Genomic DNA, 19205 nt, shown 5'->3' with positions numbered 1-19205 from the left:
CACACACACGTTTAGACAACAAAGCAAACAGCAAGGCACATACACACACAAAAACAGATCCACACATAACTAAAAAAACCAGCACAAAACAACACCAACACGTATACAACACCCGCGCACAGACACGCACACCAACAACTCTCGCAACACTCATACTTACCATACGCATACTTACATTCAATTAGCTTTAGCTCGGAAGTGGAAGAAGCTCCCGGGATCCCAGCCGGTGGAGTGACCGCGGTTTCATTGCATCCAGCCGACCCCCTCAAAATCGGGGGGCCCTCTAGACACTCGCCCGCGGCCCTGTCTCCTACACCGGGACCCCAGGGCCTCTATTTAACCTGCGGCTTTCTTCGGCAGAACGTAATTTCTCCATAACTGCTTTAGCATATCGGGCAACTGCCGCCAAGTGGTTCTTACTGATTAACATAATTTCCTGGAAGTCCTCAGGTTCGAACATTGCCTCTCTGCCAATAACATCCACGATCTCCTCATGCTCTACCACAAATCTAGAACAGCGAAAAAATACATGAAAAGGCCTTTCTTCAACCCTATAAGCTATCTGAGTGGCCCAACTCAAACCTACAGAGATACGCCCTAAATCCCCCATGGCCCACCAGCAGCTGAGTAAGATTAAAATCCAGCGAGCCATGGGTTCTTCCAGACCATCTCCCAACATCTAAAATATACGTACAATATAAATAATCTAAAATATACAATACATCTAAATCGGTTCAGCCGTTTAGGTGTAACAGTAGAACAAACATACACCCTAAATACATTACATTCCTTTTTGGGCAGCCGTAAATAAAAAATAGTTTCCTTCAAAAATTGAAATAGTCTAGTTCAATGTTTACATATGAATCTATTTTAAATGTTACTTTTTCAATCTCTTTTAATGGTATTATTTTTTCATAAGCTTAAAAAGTAAAATTTCCATAAAAGTTAAATTTACTGGTTATATTTCAAAATATAAAGGCAAAGGTGTACATAAACCCGATATTTAATGAAACCCCACAAGAAAAATATTTAACGGGGTCAAATCTGAGGAGCGAGGTGGCCATGCGATAGGTCCTTCACGATCGATCCACCGACCTTGGTATCGAGTATTAAAAAAATCTCAGACTTCTAGGCGGTAATGAGGTGGTACCTCGTTTTGCTGATAGTTATGGCTTCCATCTTGGTCATCATCTAACTGAGGAACAGAAAATTTTGAAGCACGTCCAGATAAACGATACCATTTACGAATGCCTCCCGGAAGAAAAACGGACCGTACAGTCTTTGTTTGCTTAGAGAACAAAAACATTGACCTTAGGGCTATCACGAATGTGCTGAAAAGTTTCATGAGGGTTTTCGCTATCTCATATTCGGTAGTTATGGGTGTTCTCCTTGCCGCTGATGTAAAATGTTGACTCATCGCTAAAAATTACATTGTCTAAAAATGTAACGTTGTCTGCAATTCTATCCATTATTCTCGCACAAAACTGCAGCCGCGAGCAACTTTGACGTGATTTGTAATGTGTTGAACTACGGTTAGTTTGTTACGTAATATTCGTCAAACAGTCGTTTGTGGAATGCAGGTCTCACGTGTCGCATCGAGTTGATGCGTACAAAGTTTTCTCTGTCCCACAGCAGCTTCAGAGACTCGTGGACGTCTTAGTGATTTTGCATGTTTAACAGAACAAACAATCTCAACGAAGGGTGTTGATCTGGATTGGGTGTAGGTCTGAATTTCTACGTTGCGTAAAATATAATTTTGATTGGTATGAGTGCAGCACTGATTTAACTTTAAACTCGTTCGTTTTCTGAGGCATTCACAGTCACGAACGGTGTTGTCAAATCTGTACTAGGCGTGGGGTTCGCGCTTCCGCGGTTTCGGTTAGTTAGTTTGAGGGAATCATGTTAGGTTGGATGTAAAGATGTCCGTTTGAGACCTACGTAAAGGCAAAATTTGATTTGTATTTTACAGATGCAAATGTCTGCCGAGGCATTTACATCGGTGACATCCCGACCGAGACCTGGCGGATGACTGTGAGATGTAATCAGTTACAGGGTCTAAAGATGATCTCCAGTAAAGCCCCTTAGAGCTCGGAACGGACGGGGTGGTGTGGCGTCCGGTAACGTCACAAGATGGGTGTGTTCTCCCTATGGGGTTGGGATTTCTCAACGAAGGTTTAGTGCCAAGAGTAAATTGTTTGCCTACTAGGAGGCTTCTTACAGTACTCTACGAAAAAATTAAGTTGAACTGCAATTGCTGACTGAAAATCGTGAAACAAACACAAACAGCGAAAATGTTCCGTACCAGTAAATGTATCCTTTTTTAATAACACTGGTGACAGCCCTGTCTAATTCCGTACTAATGAACTAACTGAGTCTAAACTTGATGTTTTTTTGCTATGAAATGAGACCTCAAACTAATCTATAAATTTGTATATGCCTTTAAATTTGTGAAGTCGTTTTCGAGTCGCCCAATTTAATTTAAGTTGTTTAATCTCTTAATTTAATCAGCAGTGTAATAATAGAGAAAAAATGTTTCATATTTCAATAAAATTGAAATGGTTATAATGAAATAAACTTAATTAATTTAAAATAAAACCGATACATCAGTAGCAAATTCACCACTGCTAAAACTAAATAAAAACCTACACATATGCAATAACAAATATTTTATTATAAAATCATTTTATGTAAAGATATCCCAGATTAAATGAAATTATGTTTTTTTAACAGGGCTAAAATTATCAATTCTTTGTTACAAATCGATTACTAAATGACCTTTAAATAATTAATAATTAAAATTATTAAATATATTAATAACAGTCAGGTTAACAAACAGACTTTTTTCATTCATACTATAAAGGTAAGAATAAAAATATCCAGTATAAGTTCATTAAACAATTCTTGTGAAAGATCCTACATTAATTATGTTTATACAACTTTATTACATAACTTTAATAAAATTCATTGAATTTTTGTTGGAAATGGTGCCACATTGATCTCGGATGGAGTGGAGTAGAGTTTGGAATGCGATTTAGAAACTACAGTCTGACTACGTATTACTTTCTATTACAAAGCAGGTACGTAGTGAGTACGCACCTGTACTGCCCAGGGGCACCGAGAAAGCTACAACCACTACTATTGCTACACCGATATAGACGCTACTACGACTAGCCACTCTAGTATCTGTGCTACAGTATACGTATAATAAATACAACAGTCCATTTGATCTTAATTCATAAGATAGCCGCAGCCAACCGCTTGTAATTCACGGAGCAGGATCGAACGGGAAGGGATTCTCAATGATAATCTGATGAAAGAAGAAAAAACAAGTATAAGAAAATAATACAAACAAGTATTTTAATCAGGTTCTTGTTAAGAGATTTGTATTAGATCCAATCTTTTTTGATTAGTTTGATACTTAATAACTCGTTCATAATAAGTAGAGATGAGTCTTATTATATTTCCCGATTATTTTTTCGTTAATCAACGAAATATCATTTCATTACTGATTTTCCTTTAAAAAAATTGAGCAAAAACTACAGAAAAGTTTTCTTTTTACTAATTTATCAACTTAACTTGTCCGCTTGAAACTCGTAAAATACTCTAAAATTTACCATATTAGTTACTTAATAATAGATTAGTTGTTGTCGCTGAAACCAGATTCCCAACAAATTTAACAGATTGTTGCAGTTTTGTATGAAATGCAAAGACAATACGATAATAGAAAATAAACAGAAATTTACAAACATAACTTTATATATATATATATATATATATATATATATATAATATATGTATTACATATATTATATATATATATGCCAGTAAAAATTATGAAATATTTTAGAATTTTATTGAAAAATTAAAGCTAAACCTTTTTCCAATGAAAGAAAATCCGATAAATAAAATTTATTTATTTATTTGATTATTTCATACTTAAATAATTATTTCATAAAACAATGATCTATACACGTTAGCATAGAACACTGTGACTTCAAATATGAAAACATAAGTATCATTTACACTATTTTATATAAATAATAATGTATATATTTATTTATCGTAAAACGAGCCTTCATTCAGAAATATAATTTGCTTACATCAAAAATTGATTTAAACGTCAAGAAAAGATTTTTGAAAGTATATGTTTGGAGCGTAGCTTTATACGGAAGTGAAACTCGAACGATAAGAATACCTGATAAGAAAAGATTAGAAGTTTTTGAAACGTGGTGCTACAGGAGAATGTTAAAAATCCGACGGATGGATAAAGTGACAAATGAAGAGGTGTTGCGGTAAATCGATGAAGAAAGACGCATTTGGAAAAATATAGTTAAAAAAGAGACAGACTTATACGCCACATACTAAGGCATCCTGGAATAGTCGCGTTGATATTGGAGGGACAGGTAGAAGGATAAAATTGTACAGTCAGGTAACGTTTGGAATATGTAAAACAAATTGTTAAGGTTGTAGGATGTAAGGGATATACTGAAATGAAACGACTGGCACTAGATAGGAAATCTTGGAGAGCTGCATCGAACCAGTCAAATGACTGAAGCCAAAAAAAATATGTATTTAACGATAATAACAATAAAAGCGCAAAGTCATTATAAGTCTATAATGAAATTTCAGTCATAAAAATTTATCTGCATAACTATTACCACAATTAATAAAATTAAAAAAAAAGGAATCAATTAAAACTCTAGTCATTAATAACTTTTTAATAAATTTAGGCCTACCATAATAAATTTTTATATGAGAAGAGACTTTTAAAAAATCTAAACAACATGTATGTATGTTTTAAACAGTCCCAAATCTAAATAAATTCAAACAATAAACTTTTAATATAATTATTTATTTATTAATTTTATGAATTTTTTTCCGTAGACGGAGGAAAAAGCTCTGCTAGCCGCCGTTAGGCCCGCACTGACGGCAGTGCGGCGCTCACACCCTCTAAAAAACCTCCCCTCCTATCTTGCAAATGCCGGATCTAAGCCATATGGTATGTATAGCCCCTGCCCGATCACCCAGGCACTCTACTATCCGAAAGCGTAAAACCGGAAGGCGTCCCCAAGGGGCGATCGACGAGCGACGACTCCAAGGAGCCCCCGCCTCACACCGCAAGAAGCTGGCCTCCCTTGATCACCCGTCATCGAACTCCACGTCTCTATAGATCCGCATCTGCCCAACCTGTGGTCACCTCTCTTTTATGAATTAATTCACCACAGAAGTCTACAACGAAGCTTGAACGTGGGAATATGAAAACAAACATTTATAGAGAATGAAAAATGCCATGGGATTCGAATCCAGGGCCACGGATGAAAGGCCGAGTCCTACCACTCCACTACAGTGATCGGCGGATTATTTTAATTAAAAAACTGGCTACCGCAATTCTTTTAACTTTAGTTTATAATTCCTTATTATATAGTTTACCTAACTATGTGTTAAAAAAATGTTTTTTATATGAATTTCAGTTACTACTACACAAAACCCAACCGTACATGACAAATGCGGGTAGAAAATACCATCATAGAGTTGTAAAAGAACATCTGCGGAAAGATACTTAAGCATAATTCCCTTTAGGGAAAATGCAAATCCGAAACATCTTACAAATATTTTCAATATGCTTTGACTAAGTTAAGAATAAATCCAATTAATTATATTCAAGAGTTTAATATTTTTAGGACTGTTTGTAAGATAGTTAAGATCTATTTTGTATTCAGCTGGCTTCTATCCGTAATCATACCCAATAAAATTTGTTTTATCTGCATTTAATTGGGAATTATTATATAAAAATGCGCTTGTTACTTTTCAAGTATTTTGGAAGAGTTTTTACATAACGGTTAATGTTCCCGCAACAGATGGCAGATATTTTATTATTAATAGTTTTTGGAATGTCTAATATATAAATTAAAATAGCATATATCTAAAAATATCATAAATTCTTATCACAGATTTAGGGAGCACCTTTAATAGAAACTGCGGAGCGGAACTACTTTACTACGTGGTTGAGTTTAAATTGAAATTCAACACATTGATTTCTGCCATTTAAAAACATTTTCTGCCTAAGGAAGTTCTCTTCCTTATTGGGTCCCCCATGACCCAATGAGATAAGGATAAGTATGACATGTAAACGAAATGTAGTCTTGTACGGATTCAGGCCGACCATTACTGAGAAGTGTGGTTGAAACCCAACCACAAAAGTAAACCGACATCCATTGTTAAATCCGTATAAATGCATCCAGCTTTTACTAGGATTTGAACCTGAGAACCTTCGACTTTGAAAATCAGCTGTTAAATAATTGGTTTGCGACGACGAGTTTATCATTGCACCAGTCCGTTCGGTGAATAAATTTAAGTCCAAAAACATTTTCAGAGTGATAAATAGAGTGGGAAAGGATTATATAAGTCTATCCAACGAGTCCTGAATTTTAAGCGAACATCGACACATAACAATCAAATGCACACTTACCGACATTTTGATTTATTTATTAAGTTGTCTTTACTAAGGTTCAAAAACTAATTGTAAAATAAAATGATAATAATAAATAACATTAGTAAGAGTTACTTATAATCAATCATTCGATAAAATCATCTGTTCCTGCTTTCCAATGTTGAAGTCTTCTCGTTAAGATACATATTAATACAGCGTTACTTATAAGAAATAATGGTACGCACGGAGAAAGTTACTATTTAAAAACTCTGTCTTGAGATTTTTGATGAATAAACAAGTTTCAAATATGCGTGACCTAAAAATAATATTACTGAAAAGATAAGTTTCACGTTTCAATTCTTTTAACTGACAAGTAATATTAATTTAGTTAAATTTAAATAAACAAAAGAAAACAAAGCGAAATGTAATATGTTTATAATTTTTGTTAAAAATAAAAAAAAAATCAAATTTATGATCTCTAAAATCTTTTAACTAAATAAATTTTTTTCTTATAATATATTTTTTTTTAATAACTTAATTTTCTCTGTTAAATATTTTTTATTTATGAACAATTAAATTAGTGACTTATCAGTGTAAGTGTACCGGTAAATATGTAGTCTTGAGCAAACTCATGGTCGACCATTCCTGAGACATATGTTTAATTGAGATCCAACCACCAAAAAACACCGGTATACACGATCTACGAATCCACGGATTTACTTTTACTTATAAAAATAAAGTTTTAATATAATATTTATACAAAGAAGATTCATAAAAATAAAAAAAACTGACGTGAACACCATATGACTTCCTTGTAAGCTGTTAAATTACATATATTTCTTATATTATTTGTTTTTTTTCCCTTTTTTTGTTATTATTGAAAAATATTATTTACTATAAAAATGTTTTTACACTCGGAGGTCAATAATTATTAATAAATCAATATATTTAAATTAAAAAAAAAGGAAATGTAAAGCCGGGATTCGAACCGTGTGTGCCTTCCCTTTTTTTTCTTTTGTTTAACCTCCGGGACCACCGTTAGGTATTGCTTCAGAAGATGAGATGAATAATTTGTAGAGTGTGTGAAAATGCCATGCCTGACCCAGAATTTCAACCCGGGACTACCGGATGAAAGTCCGAGACGCTAGCGCTCGCACCGCGGATGCCGACGAGTGCCTTCCCCTTTTAAGATCCAAATATTACATAAATTAAAATTTCATTTGGCTATAACTCTGGAACCAATAAAAATAAGTACCACTTATGATATATCATTGAAAATCTCTCAATGAGGGCTTATGACTGCAGTTAAGAAAAAGTCCAAAATCCAAACAATTTGGATTTTGGACTTTTTTCGACACTTTTAGTCCAGTCGATTGCAATCTAAAGGGGAGGTGCTCAACTAGATGTTAAAACAGTCCTAAATCCAAGATTTAAACATTCTACGGCTAATCGTTTTTTAGTTATGCGAGATACATACGTACGTACGACGTCACGCCGAAACTAGTCAAAAAAAATTCAGGGATGATCAAAATGGATATTTCCGTTGAAATCTGAAAACCGAAATTTTTTCGCGATCACACTACTTCCTTTACTTTGTATAAGGAAGTAAAAACTGGAAATAAATAAAATAGTAGTCGGTTCATTCTCTTTACCGATTATGTAAATCAAAATGTAATAAAGGCTAATATTATCGACCGAACAATGCAAAGGTTTGTTTTAAATATTACCACTTTTGTTTAACCTTACTATTAACATTACTTACCATTACTTGATTGAGTCTTTAAATACCAAAAATACGACTATTATCATACTAAGAAAACAAGTGTTGATCGCAACAACAATTTTTTCCTACAATTCAATTTACTCAAAGATCTCTTGATTTACTTAAGAATCATTTCAGCCAACCAGGGCTCGATGCCAACACACCTATCTTAGCGAAGTACCCAGATGAACCCCTAGCCACCCGGGTTGTTATTCTATCCATACATCTATAATAGCATCAGACCCCCTCAGCCTACCTCTACAGGGGTAAGAATGTAAGGAATCCAGCCACTACGCTCCATTCCCTTTCGGTTTTCTAGTGAAATGAGATAGGAACCGAACATCTTGCTAAAATATACCTCCATAGCGAGCCTGAAATCGTCCGCGAAGCAATAACTCTTAGCAATCAAAATTCTCGACCTTCCAAGCATGAAATCAATTTCTGAAGGGATTAAATACTTATTCTCAAAACGTAGTTATAGACCCTTTCCTTCATAAACGTTTCAGAACTTCGTCGACAATTAGGATATGACGGAAATGCCTATAATTTACAGGATGAGATTAGTGATGGTTTTTTTAAAAATAATTTATAAGGTTTTAAGTATCTTTATAAAACTCAGAAATACACTGCATTTAAGAGCTCACGTAAGAGAGATTCATGTAAATCTGTAATATATTTTAGACGAGCTTGATAAATCCATATAATACTCGTTCGTAGCAGTATGCATAAAATGAGAGTTTTGACCTAAGCTTGATCTTTGTTCCGTGACGCCATCGTTATTTAATCGCAAAAACTCGAATAAATGCCTTTAGATGATTTAAACAGTGACGAAACAACACGAGAACAGTGAAAAATCATCGCAAATAACGTGATAACCGTAAAATGTTACGATTCGGCTCATTATACTATGAATTTACTTCATCTGCCAGGTAATTTTAATTTCGGTTTGTGTGTGCTATCATTTAGAATTTGGCGATGCGCTATGCATTTTATTAGGATGTGTTCCAATTGACCTGAAAGCTCTCTCCCATAAGGGTGTTGAAACAGCAGCTTGTAGATATGATGCAGCAGTTACAAAGACTTTTGCGTAGGATGGCATGGTATGACAGGAAAAGTGGGATACTGTTTTAGGGAATAGGTTTAATTTTCATCCCCAATTATTTCATTTAAATTTTATTATTCATATGAAAAATATATTTAATTAATTCAATTTTCTTCCAATTTATATGAACTGAGCTAATCCCAATGAATTGGTCATTGTGATTGGGCTGCAGTAATACTTAACTAGTGAAAAGATTATTGTAGTTACATTACCACAGAACAACTCTGTTAAGAAATAGCTAAATTTTTACTACATACCAATAAATTTCATCAGAAAGATTAGCGAAGTTGCTTCCCCTCTTTTAATATGGCTATTAATTTTCAATATATATATTTATTTCACTTTTTTCATCTAGTTCGCTGCCACTTTATTTGCGTAGCATGTGCGTCCACATTTTTTTTTAATATATCCACAATATTATGAAACAAACGGTGTATATATAAATTATTAAATTAACTAAAATTTAAATATGATTTAACTTTTTTTTTATTAATAGTTATATAAATGATGTAATTAAATTTACCCGTTTTAATCAAATTAAACTAATTAAAAAAATAATAATAATTTATATTAAAACATTTAATTTAACCTACTGATAGCCACATACTTATGTAAAATGAAAAAAGTACATTGCTAAGCATTATGCAATACTAATTAATTGATTAAAAAATTATATAATTTATTTTATAAAAAGTTATTTTATTTTCCTTCCATACATTTTAACGAAAAATGTTTTTTTTTTCTTTAATTAGAGAATTTTACACGAAGATATAATTCTGTTAGACTTAATATAAATGTTTACTTCATACAATTAATTGAACAATCAAAATATATTTTTCTTTTCGTAAACGAAATTTTATCTTAATAACCTTATCTTAAATAAAATATGTTTACATTTAATTCTTTAAACTATTTAAATAATATAAAATTTAAAAATTTATATTAAAGTCCTGTAATTTGGTTGTATATATGAATAAATTTTATTTACATTCTCAGCAGAAATAGAATATAATAACCGGTAAACTAAAAACATGCAAACGTTTCCTGAAAAATTCGAATTTTCTGAAACCTTCGAACTTTATTAATGCCAATTAAAGAACAGTTATTTTTTCTATAATTCAGGTACAGATTTGTTATATATTGTTGATGAATAAAGAGAAATGATAATACCTACGATCCTGAAGCTGTTAAACAATTATAAGTAAAATAACACTTGGCTCACCATTTATTGATCCAGATTTTGAATCAACAAGAAGTTATAAACACAAGCAACTGAAAATTTTATACAACAAAAATAATTCATAAAAATTAGCTTTGGCTAATTAAGTGACTGTTTCGTTTGATCAAGGGCTAATAACCAGATTTCAATTAAAAAGAAATTAAATTTGTTCAGTACTGTAATACCTGTTTACATACTAAAATACATATAATATTTTATGTTTTTCCGTCACGTTCGACTTTCTTGAAAAGGGGGGCTAATGCTGATGGCCACAGAAAAATTTGACAAAGAAACATAATTAAAATTTCGAAAATATATTATAATAAATAATTGTGTTTTTAAAAAAATAAAAAATCTGATGTGAACACCACATGACTTCCTTGTACGCATATAAATTATATATACACTTTTTTTTTTTTAATAAAAAGTACATAAAATTTTATTCCATTAATAACTTTTGATTTTTTTTTTTGGTTTTTATTATTGAATTATTATTTATTGTAAATGTTTTTTTTTTTCAATCAGAGGTTAATAATTATTATAAACCAATATATTTAAAATTAAAAAAAAAAAAATATGAAGTCAGATTCGAACCGATGTGTCTTCCTTTCCCTTGTAAGATTCAAAATATTTCATTAATTGAAATTTTATTTGGCTATAACTATGAAACCAATGAAAATAAGTACCACTTTATGATACATTGTTGAAAATCTCTCAGTAAGGGCTTATTACTACAGTTAAGAAAAAATCCAAAATCGAAATTTTTGGATTTCGGCCTTTTTTTGGACACTTATAGTCGTATAGTCGATTGCAATCAAAAGGAGAGGTGCACTAGATGTTACAGCAGTACTAAATCCAAAATTTCATCATTCTACGACTAATCGTTTTTGAGTTATGCGAGATACATACGTAGGTACAGACGTCACGCCGAAACTAGTCAAAATGGATTCAGGGATGTTCAAAATAGATATTTCCATTGAAATATGAAAACCGAGATTTTTCGTAATCACAATACTTCCTTTTCTTCGTACAAGGAAGTAAAAAAATTTTTTTTTAATTTTAAATTTAGACTTTTTGAAAGAAGAGTGAATTTAAGTTAATACAGCTTTGATTGTTTTTTATTTGACCCCCGGCCTCAAAATTTCAAAGTTGATTGAAAAATTATTATTTTCTAACGTTTTGTGTATGTTCTTTTGTAGTCGGGTTTTGTACTGAATTATCTTTTACAATTTATTTCATTATTTTAATTTTTTTTTTTTATTTTTTTTTTTGGTGAGATATTTGAATTAGTACGTCTATGTTTTAAGGGAATCGGATTACTGAAATTCTGTAGTAAGAATAAAATAAAGGTAATTAAATATTCCAAAAGGGATTTAATGAATAATTGAGATAAGAGAATATAACAGAACTTGTAGAATTTTTTAAATTTATTAAAAAAAGTATGTTAACAGAGATACATTAATAAAACATGACATAACATTTTTTACTATACTATAAAAAACTTTTAACACGCCTACCTTACTGAATTTTATTATATATAATGATCTAAAATTACGTAGACCAACCCAGCCTAACTGACCAACCTCCCTTAACCGGAAATTATTTCACGTCAATACAAAGATAAATAAATAATAAACAAACTGAATGTTAAATACCGGCGAAGAAAAAATCCCAATATAGTAGATTTTTAAATTATGTCAAGACATCTTCCAAAATCGAAAATAAAATACGTTTATTTTGAAAAAAGAAAAAAAAATAGATAAAATCTTTATTTACAAGTCTGAAGATGAATTTTGGTATATTCTGTCATTATGATTCAGCTCGTCCCTGGACTTCCTTTCAAAACAATTTTCCAAAACTCATATATTATTCTTGCACGTTCGCTCTTTAACACGTTCAAAAACAGAAAAAGGTCGTAAAACATGGAATCCCTCTAGGTAATCCTGTAATAAAATTTATTCATTAGTATCCATAAAAAATCGAAATATAAAAGCGACATATTTGTTTAAAGATTACAGCTGTTGCTGTAGATGCTGATGACAGCTTTTCCTGGATTCAAACCAGATATATTTTATCTCCTTCTTTTCCGCCATTGCGTGTATTGATAAAATCAGAAACAAACAAACCCTCATATGATACGTGGCAATCACATTTCAGTTTCTCGACCGGTAAGTGGCAAAAATTTCAATGTCTATTCTTGTGCAGTTTCTAAGTTTTATTTAAAATTACCAAAAACTGTAATTGAAATACAGCTGTAAATAAGATTTTAACCTAATAATCAAACATTATATAGATTGTCGGGAAACGCAGAAACTATGTATATTTATGGTTACCTAGTCAAAGGTAGTATTTCTTAAAAGAAAGATATTTCTTACGTTATAATTTATTATAATCATGAGAAAACGAGAAAAGCTTCATTCGATTTATTTTCTGTGACAAGCGCACTTAAAATCAGTAAACCTTTTAGAGATATATATTCGAACAAAGTGTTATCATTAATTTAATTTTTATTCAATAAATGGAACCCCATGTCTTGCAAAATTTGTAACAGAGAAAAAAATGCTGATTTATTGTTTATTTTATTAACAACATTATTTTTAACTAGGTTAAATATTTAATAAAAAAAAGATTAAAAACTCGAAAACATTATTCCAATTTTGTTACAACAGTTGAATCGTTAAATGGACAGTAACTAATTAAAACTACATAGATAAGAATAATATGAATGAAATAGATAAGAAACAGCATCTTAAAATAAATTTAAAAAATATGTTTTTTTTTATTCGGTAGTAACAGTATGCTTGTATTAAAATTAGAATGATATTATCCGTTGGACGGTGAATGATCGAGTAAATGTCGCTCTTGCGGAGAACCGATAAAAAGCTTTAACTCTGAAATCTGTAGACAATGTACATAATAAAGCACGCTGTTGCTAAAATGATTACGCGGTTAAAAAAAAAAAAGTGTGGGGCAAGTCGCTGTAAGAGTTAATTAATTTTCTATTCAATAACATCTAATTTATTTATTAAAGTTGCTATTTCTTTTTTAATTACATTTTGTTTTTATTCCGAGAATTTGTGCGTTATTGTAAAGAATTACTTTACTATTAATTTTCTGTACCAAGAAAAATATTTACTACTGGAAGACAACCGAAGAGCAGTTTCTTAGAAGATTTTCATTAAATTTGTAACGCTATATTAATAAATTCGTTATTCCACCAGTTTTAAAATTAAACTGATGCGTTCAGAAAGTTGCTGTGCCCTGGAATTATGGAAGTATAATTAAGATACTTTCTTAATTACTACTTTGTATTTTTCATTATTATCTTGAAACGGATATTAGAATAACTGGAACAGTTCCATTTCGAACCAGAATTTACATTTTCTAATCTTCTATTAAACTTTATCTATACTATTCTACTTATTCATTCTAGTCTACTTCTATTCTCCTGAGTTTTATATAAATGAGCTAATATAACTACTCTTCATTTTATTTTTGTTTCCTTTAAATTTTAAAAGCTTTATCTAATTTTGATTGTCAAATAAATTCTTATTAGCTGTAAATAACATCCAGATGTGCATTATTATATTGTTACAACCTTTATAGTAGTCACAAATTGAGACGCAACAAGTTTGCTACTTATATTTGTTAACTACAATATTCAATTCTACTACGCATACGTAGTATATCTACTTATATGAGCAATTATATCAATAATTTTTTACTAATAAATTCCCATTTTCTAGTCAAAATATGATAAGATGTTAACTTAATCATTTAATATTTTGAAATATAACTCCAGCGATATACAAATTTATTCCATATACGTTTAAAGAATGTTTTAAAATGAGTATTTCCGAGTGTCAGTTCATAACCTTGATGAGGATGGATACCTTTATTTTAGGATGATCGCGCTAAGAGTATAAGTAATTGCTTCGACCTATAGCTAACAAGCACTCGTACGTTTCTTTACAAGCATTATCAACGTAACTGAGATCTACTGTAATATACCTACTCCCTACTGTATGTACACACACACGCGCACACACACACACACATATATATATATATATATACACACACACACGTATATATATATATATATATATATATTCACACACACGCACATGAACAAGATTTTTTTGTATTTTGGCTCGGCATACCTGAATACATCGAGAAATAAAAAATATTCTGGAAGGCCATTTCTTCCCTTTAATATAACGAGCAAGTAAAAATAAAATTAATTGTATTTGAAAAAAAAAATCTTATAAAGTTGTAATACTTTCCTGGCGTTGGTAATTTATTTTTATATAGTGGAAAAATAATGATACATTAAAAATTAACTTAAGATTCCTTTTTTAAGGGTGGGGGTGAATTATGATGAAACTTTATTGTAATATTATTGTTAAAAATTTATTATTTAAACTTTTGGTAACATTTAAAGTTTAAATAAACGAAGAGGCTTTAAAAAATTCGAAAAATTGATATTTTTAAACTTTGATCAACTCTCCTACACGTGATATTGCTCCCAAAGTATTTTTTGGATCACTTGTACTAATACTATGCGTAGGAAGACAAAAAAAAAATCGCTTAAAAAATATGCAATAAAAACAAGATAACTTCGATTTTTTAGGAAGGAGGAAAATTTTGGGGGCAAAGATTTTTTTAAATAATAAGAAGCATGCATACACTGTACTGAGGGGGGTTATGTTTGCAAAAATTTGAGAAAATTGACCCCAAAAAACTATACCCCACCCCTCCCCTCCAGGTGATATTGATCCCAAACTTTTACCTACAAATTACCCTATATACACAAAATTGGTTTATCCAGTCAAAGATTATTAAGATTCTAACACATTAACACACGTAGGTAAGAACATTACCTCCGACTTTTTTTTGTTTTTTGGGGTCCCTGGGTGATGAAACGTTTAGAATTATAAATTTAAAAAAATAATAATAAAAACCATACCCCATTATTAAACTGATTACCATATTTTCCTTCTTGCAGCATAGAGATATGATCCAGGAAAATAAACCTACTAGGCGCATAATTATTTACAATAAATTGTTTATATAGTAAACTATAATAACTGAAGGTTAAATGTTAAGCCACAAAGAAAGATAAAAACATGATAAAACTGCAATTAATATCATAATTATTTACTTTAATAGATAGTTTTTATTAATATATTCAATACGATGTTTAATTAAAACAGAAATATTTTAGGTGAAAAATCTAAAGAATTCCTCAATTAAAAAAAAAAAAAAAAAAAACTAATAAGAACGGAAGGAAAATTCATAACATCAATCTTACTTTCTCTTTAATGTAACGCGCACTGAAGCAAGGAAAATTTACTAAGGAAGAACGAAGAATCAACCGGTAGTGTCCAGCCTCCAGCTACATTCACTGGGGCGTTGTTATTATTATTGTTATTATTACTGAATTACTAAAGAATACAACTCTAAGTCTATGATATGCCAAAAACATTGCAATCGCTAAAATTTTATTTACTACTTTCCCTTTATATATTGTTTTAAAAATTAGAAAATATATAAATTTGTTACTTACATTTTAATATTAAATAAATTAGAAGTAATAACTATTTTGATTTTTAAGAGAAAATATGCAGTAAAAAGAAAATACATTCGTTTATTACAGTTATGCATGAAAAATTATATTATTCTTATATAAACAAAGGAAATTCTAGATGCAAAAATAAAATAATAATTTCCTAAAAATAAATAATCGTATAATGAATTATAAATTGACAATATATTTGATTATTAATTTTCTTGTAATAAATGACATAATACAGTGAGTGTATTAAGGGTAAAAAACATACCTAAAATACATTCTTTGAATTAAACAATTGAAATGGCAAGTAATTTTTTCCGGTTTTTTACATTACTAGTTGATTTAGCCTGAGTTCCTTCCTCCTTGTACCAGATTTCATCTATTACCTAGTAAGGAACCGTTGATCCAACAAATTTTTATTTAAAAATTAATTCAAATAAAATTTAAAAAAAAAAATTATTTTATTTTGTTCGATATAACATTACACTAAAATGTTAACTATATAAAAAATCACAAAAACAAAACTGGAGAAAAAGAGTTGGAAAAATTCGTTTAGAATATCTAAAGAAAATATTTTATAAAAAAAGTATTTTTAAATTTGATTTTTCCGTTAATATCTTCTCTAGATTTTTCTATCCTTTTTATCTTTTTCCTGTTTAGCCTTCAGAACAACCTAAGGTATTACTTCAGAGGATGAATAAGGATGATATGCATGAATGTAAATGTATTAATGAAAGTGTAGTCTTGTACAGTCTCGGATCAAACATTTCTGAGATGTATGGTTAATCGAAACCCAACTACCAAAGAACACCGGTATCCTAAATAAACGGATAAATTCTATTCAGATTTTTCTATCCTAACAATTTTGCAAATTTCACCAGTTAATGGTTTCCTTTGAACAGTATTGAAAATATCCAAAAAATTGCATAACATGTTATTTACTTCAAATTTCATCGTACATATTAGTGCATCCTATGGCACAACTTATCAAAAATATAAAAATTCTATTTTTCGTCGAGAAGAGAAGAACGGACAAGTGGATATTGATTGGGAAGTTAAGATTTATAACTGTTTGGGGAAAATTATGAACAAGATTACACATACGTAAATATCTCGGACGTGCATAAAACCTTTCGAAATTGGACTGGGAAATGTAAAACACGACTCTATGAGGGTGGAAACACCCTCATATAGTCGGACTAGTTTGACTAGTTGACTAGTTTCGGCTTGAGGTTTCTCGCCGAAACTAGTCAAAATACGTACGTATTTGCGTATGTAACTCGCTTAATTCAAAAACGATTAGCCGTAGGATGTTGAAATTTTAGATTTAGAACTGTTGTAACATCTAGTTGTGCACCTCCCCTTTTTATTGCAGTCAAATGGACCAAAAGTATCCAAAAAAAGCCCAAAATCCAAAAAGATTTGGATTTTGGACTTTTTCTTAACTGCAGTAATAAGCCTCACTGAGAAATTTTCAACGATATGTCATAAGTGACACTTATTTTCATTGGTTCAGAATAATAGCCAAATAAAACTTTAATTAATGAAATGTTTGGATCTTACAAGGGAAGGCACATCGGTTCGAATCAGACTTCATCTCCATTTCTTTTTTTTTTAAATTTAAATATATTTATTTATTAATAATTATTAACTTCTAATTGTAAAAAAAAATGTAAGCTAAATAATAATTCACTAATAATAAAAAAAGAATATGTAAAAATATCAGAAGTTAGTAATGAAACAAAATTTTATGTACTTTTTATTTTAAAAAAAATGTGTATATGTACCTTAATTGGCGTATATGGAAGTCTTGTGATATCCACATCAGAATTTTACACTTTATGGTATCTCAGAGCATGATATCTTAGGAATCGGTTAAAAATGTGGGAATTTTTGTATTTTTTTTTATAGATCAATCTAGAACATTTAATTTAAATTATTTATAAAAATAAGTAAGATGTAAGAGTAAATACAATTTTTTACTGATTAATTACGCAATGAAAATATTTGTTCAAATTTAGATCGTTTAAATGATTATTTTTCATATTGTTAAATAAATGTTTTTTTTTTTTTATTTTCCAGTATATTTTCCGTTAATTGTAGATTTACGATTTTGTTATTATTGCATTTTATTTTTAATAGTTGCGATATCAGATAAAGGTAAAAAGGATAAATATTGATGCATTTTTTTTATTATGAAATAAAAGAGAAACTAATTTTAGAAAATATACATACACGGTGCCTCGCTACAAACGGGCGTAATTTCAGAATATGTTCTACTTTCTAATTTGGAAAAATCGATACTGAATTGTTTAATTCAATGATAATTTTCTTTATACGAAATATATATATATATATATATACATATATATACATATATATAGTGGTGTGTGTGTGTGTGTGTGTGTGTGTGTGTGTGTGTGTGTGTGTGTGTCTGTGTGCACGTGTGTATTCGGGGGTGGTCGAGGGTGCACGTGTTTTTATTTTAACGTTTTACACATTCATTCTAGCACACAACTGAATACCAATTAAAATTAATCAGTCGTAACTCGAAATTTTTCCGAATCGCAATACTTATGCATTTTACTTCGTGATACGAAGTAAAGGAAGTATTGTGATCGCGAAAAATTTTGTTTTTCAGATTTCAACAGAAATATCAATTTTAACCACCCTTGAATCCATATTGACTAGTTTCGGCGTGAAGTCTGTACGTACATACAACGTATGTGCGTATGTATCTCGCATAACTCAAAAACGATTAGCCGTAGGATGTCGAAATTTTCGATTTAGGACTCTTGTAACATCTAGTTGTGCATCTCCCCTTTTGATTCCAATCGACTGGACTAAAAGTGTCCAAAAAGCCCAAAATCCCAAAAATTTGGATTTTTGAATTTTTCTTAACTGCAGTAATAAGCCCCCTCATTGAGAGCTTTTCGACGAAATATCATAAGCGGTATATTTTCACTGGTTCCAAAATTATAGCCAAATGAAATTTGAATTAATGAAATATTTGGATCTTAGAAGGGGAAGAAGGTACATCGATTCCGAAACAACTTCATATAAATGTATTTTTTTTAATTTTTTTAAAATTTAAATACATTGATTTCTTAATAATTA

Source organism: Lycorma delicatula, chromosome 3, assembly GCF_047948215.1.
Source record: "Lycorma delicatula isolate Av1 chromosome 3, ASM4794821v1, whole genome shotgun sequence".
Taxonomy (NCBI): domain Eukaryota; kingdom Metazoa; phylum Arthropoda; class Insecta; order Hemiptera; family Fulgoridae; genus Lycorma; species Lycorma delicatula.
The sequence above is the reverse complement of the archived record's forward strand: the minus strand, read 5'-3'. Positions refer to the sequence as shown.